This window comes from Lottia gigantea (genome assembly GCF_000327385.1).
Source record: "Lottia gigantea unplaced genomic scaffold LOTGIsca_111, whole genome shotgun sequence".
Taxonomy (NCBI): domain Eukaryota; kingdom Metazoa; phylum Mollusca; class Gastropoda; family Lottiidae; genus Lottia; species Lottia gigantea.
Genome location: NW_008707025.1, coordinates 80,260 through 89,225, shown reverse-complemented (window position 1 = coordinate 89,225; position 8,966 = coordinate 80,260).

Genomic DNA, 8,966 nt, shown 5'->3' with positions numbered 1-8,966 from the left:
TTGTAAAAAAACAGTTGTTAATTCTCCATTTTGTCTATCTTGAAGTAAGTAATGAGTTTGAATTTGGCACCCAAAAGATGGATATCCATGTTTAATAAAGCTCAAACATTAAAGATTTACATTATCAGTTTGGTGTATTGATTCTGATCAACAATAACTTGTTAGTTGTCAATCACAGATCTTAGGTACACATCATTAGTCAACTCATTATACATGTTTAATAGGTTTGGTTAACTTTTACTGTCCATCACAGACACCAGCTTACCAATAATATCTCTCCCATAGGAGAGCACTTTTATAGTTTATTACAGCAGTCTATCAACACTGTTTCTCCCTTCTTTTCTAGAAAGTTGATATTGGATTACTGAATCAATTTCTGTGGTCAACTTGTTTAACTATCATACCACTTCTAACCAAGTACAACCATTAGATTTTTTGAGATACTGATATTACTTTCTGTTATCATGAGGATAGAAATCAAAACTTTTTGCTTGAATTAAGTCATTAAGTCCTTCAAATTTTGCGTTTCTGTAAAATGTTTTCTACTGTTGCCCCTTTGTCCATTTACAGGAACCATGCTTCTTAAAAACTGATTGAATATATGATGGAATTATCACAAACCAAAGTTCATATAACATCATGACCTTCTGCCTTGGTGTAAACAGATCAAATTTTAATTTTAAATTTTGTTTTTTCAGTAACATTCCCTTGTTGTCTGCAGTTGGCATTTTCATACTCTATAAACACCAAATAGTTAATTTATGACAGTTAAAATGATAACAAATAAACAATTTGTTCCATTTTTTTTATTTTCTATGTGTGTATTTTTAAATTCTTGAATTGACACATGTTAAATAGTGATTTATGGAGGCATAACATAAGAGAGCTAGAATTTTATTGCATATTTGAGTATATAATTCTGTTAACAACTGCACTAAGGTAATTTATCAAAAACCTGAAATAGGTTTAACAGATACCTAACACTCAGAACATCAATCCTGAACACATTTGAAAATGAACGCTAAGTAAAATAAACAATAGATTAGAATGGAATAGAGCTACATGATTGTAAAGGGTCTTGATAATCAAGACTAATCATGGCGTGTGTCTGTACAGTCAGATCTTTGATAAGATAAATTGGAAGGTTCAAGAGATCAACCTGAACATGAACTGGGGATTCTGACAAAATCTGTAGTTCTAATTTAACATTTCACCTGCAATGCTATGTACATGTAAACAATGTCTTTGATTTGTAAGGTCTCTTATGACAAAAGTACATACTTTATCTGTAAGAGATATCATACCATGTATCAATTTAAAACTCAACACAAAGCACAAATCATGTAGACTTGAATAAATTTCTCTGTAAATTCCAAATTGAAATGATTTGACATTTTACTTTTCCTGATAGGGCTGATTACAAAAAGAGAAACATTACAGGGCATACAATGAGCAATATTTTGCTTAAAAGCCTTTTGCGTTCTCCTATTACAATTTGTAACACATATTTGAATCCTGTAATTTGATAAACATTGGTAGTCTAGTCTTTCCATCTTAAAATATCCTGAAATGACAATCAAATCCATCCAAATTGTACTTTCACAGAGAGACCAAACATAAAACCTAAATGAAATTACAGGGAAGTATACCATAAGGCTTTGTTTAATTAACCAATATTTAAGAATGATTCAGAAGCATATTTAAGCTATGATTCAATCAAATTGAATGATGACCTGAACAATGTTTAAACATCTGTAAATTGGAGTTAAAACATATATATTTGATTTTTATAACTACACGATGATTCACTCAAATTCTAATTGAATAAGTCAGAATATTTTGATAAGAAATTCTGTAAGAAATCAAATGAAAGTTGGGTTCAATAGGTGTAATAAGTTTTCAGTTTTATATCTTTCAATGCTGAATGAATTTTTTTACAATCTGCAATGTTTTACATTCTGTAATGTTTTACATTCTGCACTGAGTTATACTCTACAAGGTTTTTTTCAATGATATTTATATTCTGCATTGTTTCAGGCAATGTTTTAACTACATGGTTTTATATTCTCTAATGTTTTATACTCTGTATTTACCATGCAATGATTTTTTTGGCAATCTCTGTAATGTTTTACATTGTTTTATATCTAACTAAGTTTTATATTCTTCAATATCTACAATGTTTTATAATTTCCAATAATAGCAATTTGTTTTTATAATGTAATCATTGCAATGTTTTATATTATACAATTTCTGTAATGTTTTATAATTTCTTATTTTTTATATATTGCAATGTTCACATTCAGCAAGGCAATGATTTATTATATTTTGCAAAGTTCATTGTTATTTTACTGTAAAAAATCTCCATTTTATTTTCCTCTGATATTCATAGTCGTTTGATATATGCTATATATTGTGGTATGTATAATATAAACATGATATTAATATTATTGATATTATTAGTAAGGTGATGATATACATTATACATCAACACCAGTAAATATTATCTTAGTTTCAACTCAGGTAGGGGAGATCAGGTACATTTCATTACACTCTATTCAACTTAAACTAAATTCAACTCCAGCACCTATAATTCATACAACCCAGGTCCAAAATTTTAATCCTTGTGTATTTTAATGATAACTGTCCATAAATTTCATTATTTCACTGATGTGGAAGTATGCTACAATGAAAATATCAATGATCAAATATTGTTGAAAACATTCAATGAAAGCGAGGCACAAAATTTGTGAAATTTTTTGTAAAATGATTTCTTTATTATCCATGTTGCGTAGACTCAGCATCTGGAAAGTGTGGTTCAATGATACACTTAAACCTTTTCAACCCTAGCGGCCGCTTTACTGGCCACACTCTAACCCAATACATACTCAAGTAGTTAACGTTAACGTCATACACTTTAACCCGTATTACTTGGAGTTCAGGGTATATGACTTTATATTTCATTTACACTCAGGGTTCAAAGGGTTAAACTAAAAAAAGGCCAAGAAGACTACAGTGTACATAGGCCTATAATATTTTTTGAAAAGGAATCAGAAATATTAAACCTTGTTAAAACCAAAATATTTATGAGTCATTTATATATTATTATGAATCAACATGACTTTATATCCTTGCTGACCAAATTTCCTCATTGCACACTTCATTAGCTCAGAAATGTGCAGAACAATTAGATAAAAAGGTCTAAATTCATTCATGCTATCATTCATTTATCTGGAAGTGAATCTAATAAATAACTTGTATTTACTGAAGTTAGTAAAAATCATGAAACCCACTAATCAAATCATCAGTATCATTTCGTTCATATCATTGTGTCAGGAAATATGCTAAAAATCAGACAGCTGAGCTGAAGAAATCTTCTTTAACAAAATATTAGACTATTTCAGGCTCAGTTGATTTCATTATCACTTTCTTACTCTGTCCCTCATAGATCTTATTACATTCCAAAACAACATTATCTTTTACTAACTCTACTTTCATTTGATAGTCCAATCATTAGGCTCTTCATAGCCAACTCTATCCTTTCCATAATTAGACTAGATGATAAAACCCTCTTAGTTTTACATTTCTTTTCCGATAGCCACAGATTAGACGCTTATTAGTTTACAATAGACTGATTGTTTGAATTAAGCATGTGACTACAGACCAACTCAGACTCTTTTCTTACTTATTTCTCAATCAAGCTGGGAATTAACGTTTTTTCCGCGAGTTATCTAAGTTTTCCCCATAGTATACAGCTACACTTTGATAGAAGAGTTTTTACGCTTGTAGATATTGATCATTAATTAACTAATCAATATGACTGCTTTATCTCACAAACTAAATTAAAGTCTATTTATTCACTTTGGCTTCCCTCTTGCATGATGAAATTAAAATGGTAGATATGTGGTTTAGCGGTAACGGTCTGCTAGTTTTCAATACCCATGCAAATACAAAGTGCCACGTTTGTTATGCAAATTTTCACGAGTAAACATGAGGGAGAATGTTATTTACATTTCTACATTTCCGTTATTCTCAGCGGGACTAATCAAACACAGCCCATCTCTAATCATAACTCGATAATTTGAACATTTTTTTGATTATATCAGATCAAATATGGCGTCCATTTTTTTTTTCAATTTCCTGAAGAGTTTTGTTTTTTATGTCTTCACAATCAATAAACTGTATAATTTTTGATCCATTCCATCTCTTGATGAATGTTTGAAATTTAACCAAGTGATTAGAGATTGTAGCAGGATATCAGGAATCTACAGACTTTATCTTCTAATTATTCCAATCAATAGTAAATTGTTTACTTTATGTATTACATGTAATTGGTAATAACAGGAATCAAGCTAGAATGGAGCCAATAGAAATTGTTCTAGTAGAAATGTAATCCTAGTAATAACTATTATTGAAACTTGAACATGGTGTTATCACTGTAGACAAGTACAGGTACATGTAGAATAGTATGAAATTGTTTTTTTGTACTTTTTGTTAGTATCTGATTGGTTTAATATGGCAACATTGTCAACATATAAAGCAAAGGGGTGTGCATTGAAGGAAATTTTGCCAGGACATACTCTAGGTATAGTGTCCCATTGGAGGACTATTGCCAACACTTTTGCCAAGTTTAAAGTGGAAGCTGGTAGCACACAGGGCCTAGTAAAAATCTATTGTCCCATCTGAATGACTGAGCAATTTTTCCATGTCAGCTGCTCCAACCTAATTGAAAGTCTGGCTAAAAAATCCTTCAACCAGGACAGTTCTGCTTTAAATTTACCAAAATATTCAGATGAGATTTAATACAGGTAAAAGGGGGTTTATAGAAAGCTTAATTTCAAGTTTTAAGTATTAGTGAATTAGAAAATTGAAAAAGGCTTTGTAGTGCAATAGATAGAAATTATGCTCTTTACTATGTTATTAGTTAATGAAAAACAGAAGTTCCAGAAAAATGTCTGTCTCTTGGCACCAATTTCTTCCTATCTTTTTTGTTTGTCTGACAATCTTGAAATCCCACAACAATTGATATTAGAACTTTAGATTGGAATTTTCTCTGTACTGCAATTTAAATGATGATCATCTTGTTAAAGTTTCATCATGTTCAGATTTGATTGTCTGAGAGTAAAAAAAGGTTATGAGAAAATTGTTACAAGTCACTGATGATATTGATGTAGAAAATGTAGTCACAATTCATTATTCAGGTGTTTTGTTTAACTTTTTGAATGTTTGTTGTCATTTCAACAACCACCAAATTAAACAATATATAATAGGCTTTATACCATGTAATGTAGATGTATCTTGCTGTTTTTGTAGGATTATATTCACAAGATCTCTAACAGGTTTGAATTTGAATAAAATTGGACAGATATTTCTGGAGTTACAGCCCTTGATATACCAAAAATATGTTAAAAATGCTAAAGATGGCCACAGTTTTTATCAAAACTTTTTTTTATCCAAACTGGTGTGTTTCTACAAGATCTCACATGAGTTTGAATCTGAGCATGATATTTATATTGACAAAGTTAAGGAGACATACTTTGTGCTGCTCAAATCTTGCTTCAATTCATGAGAAAAAGACAAAAAGACACTTGAACTTTGAAATCCTTTCAAATGTACAATCTGTGAGGATTTGTAGTAAATGTGTGATTAATCTCTGTAGCTGATTACAGAGGTTATCAAAATATTCCTGGAATTTGACAGGAATCTATGAATCAACAGAGACATTGGGTTACTTTTGTTTTAAATACAAATTCCAACCCTACACCTGACAAATTACTTAAAGATGACTTGCTCTGACAAATGATTTTAAGGTGACTTTTCAAGAGTTTCAGTGACATTGACATTTTTCTCAGATGTTGGGTGGACAAATATTATCGACATGAATTCTTAACATTCCAAGATTTTTTACAGCGAATGGAACATATTGAAGTGTCCCCAATATGCATCTCCATTATAAGTATTGTTGTGTTGGCTGCTATTGAGGCATAGTGCTGGGTAGTGCATGTCATGCCATGGTACAATATACATCGATATATGACAAGATACAAGACATTGAGTAAACATGTTTTTCTAGTATGCCTAGTATCCCAAAGCATCGATCCAAGATCTCTTGATACGATATATCGTGCCAGCACTAGCAAGGCAGGACATGCTCACACTTCTGGTTTACTTGACGACACTCCTTAAAGGAGTCAACATGGCATCACTTTCAAGTCTACATAGCTTATTTTGTTTAATTGAAATATCTATAATGGTACAATCATACTGCTTTATATACATGTCTAAGTCCATATAGCATCATAAAAAAAATCACTATAAATGCAGTACCATAATTCAAAACTTTATAAATCATTAAAGCAGAAAATCTGATTTTTCACAAACTGAGAAGTCATCAAGATGATAGCATCTGAAATCTGCAAGATCGGTCATGTTTGATGAACCATAAAAATACAATATTCCTGAGGGGAGTTCTCTTAATCAATTTGTAGATTGCTTTTTTAACATCAGAATAAAATATAAAATATCAATATATACAGTTACTGGAGCCTCAGGAGTAATGATACAGGTTTCTATCTAACAGTAATATGACAACATAGAACATACTGATTAATTATCATACTCAGCCATGTTTTCATCAGTTTTAACACTAACTTCAAAGGAAATTTTTTTTTGGATAAGAGATGAATTATTGCAATGGAAGTTTTTTTTATTGGATATCTCATACAATGTGGAAATTGATGAACAATGGCTTATATAGATTAGGAAATGGGGAGGATTTAATAGATAATTTATTATAGAACCATTGAACAGTGAAAGTTGACCAGAGACTTTGACCTTTTATTGGGCTTCATAGATCATGATTTAACATTCAATATAGAAATACAAGATTTGGAACTTTAAGGGCTTTGTTTTCACATAATAATTAGAGTGACAAATGCCTAAATTTACTCAAATGACTTGAAATTTGGGCTAATTCATTGAGAAAATTTAAAGAATCATTAAGTCAGGGACAAAATAAAATATCGACAGTGCTTGAAAAGCAGAACTTCATGGTTTCTGTCACCTAAATTATCCTAGATCAGAATAACCTTTAGTTCCAGTATGTTTGGATATTACAAAATAATGCAACAAACCACCATATTGGTTCTATGTAAGGTTGCAAATGTGATTTAAATACAAAATCGTGCACATTTCTCCTTCTATTGGAAATCTTTAATATTTAAAAAAAAAGGTTTGTAACAGAAATTGTCTGCTAACATAAAACATAGAACAAATCAACTCCAATCAATATCTAGCTGTCAATCAATTAATCAACCTAGATTTTGATTTAGGTTACCACTATTGTCTGTATTAATGTGATTTGAACACAAAATTAAATCATCAATCTCTAAGCAATCTTCCATTGATCTTGTTTCTAAAATTATCTTTAACTATCTTTACTTATACATTACTTTTAGCTAAGTCATCATTCTGGCTTTCATATCTTCAAAGGAAATGAAATGGAGTTTTACATCTTACTCTTCTACTCCTGATTAGATCAGTTGGGTATGTTTCTATAAAGGCAATTACATAATAAAATCATGAGAATCAAAAAAAAAAAATTACAACTTTGATTGAATAAGACTACCAGATGATTAGTTTCTATTAAAGATTTAAATCTATTTGCACATATTCTGATATTATGTTTTTCAAAATTTTGTAATTGATTTTTAAAATTTGTAATTGATTTTTAAAATTTGTAATTGATTTCTATAATTTTGTAATTGATTTTTCAAAATTTTAATCGGTTTTCGCAATTGATTGTCCCTTTAAAATCTAAGACATCAAAATTTCATAAAAACATAAATTCACAGTGTTTTCTAAAGGGGAAATAACATGAACTTAAAAATGTAAATTTCTACCAATTTTGTCTAATATAAATTTGCAGAAGATAAAATATTTTACTGTAAAACAATAAAGAAATCTGAAAAGTTCCAGGAATGTATTTTTTTCTAGGTCTGATTTGATTAAGATTGGTTGGTGAAGAATGGAGTATGATATATGAGGAAGGGTTAGGAAGGTGTTCCTACTATTATTAGATATTGAAATAACTGTCAGCCACTATACTCCAGATATTTTATGTGTCTTTCGTACTGGAAATTATAGCTGGATAATTCTTTCCCCTATAAAAACTTTGTGTTTATGAGTAACTAAGTGTTTGAGACTTGATTTTATCCATACCAAAGATTACAACAACTTAAGGAACATCTTTGACTATTTAGGCTAAGTTCTCTAAAAGCAATTAACAGCTTTATTGTGCCATTAAAAATCTTTTTCTTAAATTCTGAATACTGAACTGTCTTCATCCATTGCAAATTGCATTAAGTGGTTTTTATTTTTTGATAACTTATTTTGATAACAAATTTGTAGATTATTAATACTGAGTTGTGGTTTAGTTTTAATCTACTAAAACCCCGGATTAATGTTCAATATTCACTTTCCAATGACTAAGATTTGGAAGATTTTGATTACTGAGAAGTTTTCAACATCATTAACCAATATACTATTAATTTGGTGTACAATTGACTATAATTTTATAGATTATGATCACTGAGTTTTAGGCCCTATTGTTTGTAATAAACTTATTACATGAGCTGTTTTTCCACACAAATCACCAATTTACTTTCAATTTGGACAATTTTGATGGCCGAGTCGTACTCTTTCATTGATCTGTGTGAGTAGTTTTCAATTTGGATGATTTAAACGACTGAGATGGATTCTTGAATCATTTGATTACCTTTAGTAATTTAAATACAACTTTTGTCACTATCAGTTACATATATTTCTTTAGATTTTCATCACTGTGTAATATTCTTTAGATTACTGAATTCCTCTTAAAATATCAACTTAAGGAAGTGACAAAATGAATAACTATAAAAAACAATTTAGACATTTGGATATTGCCTCTTTAAGATCTGTAACCCAATGTT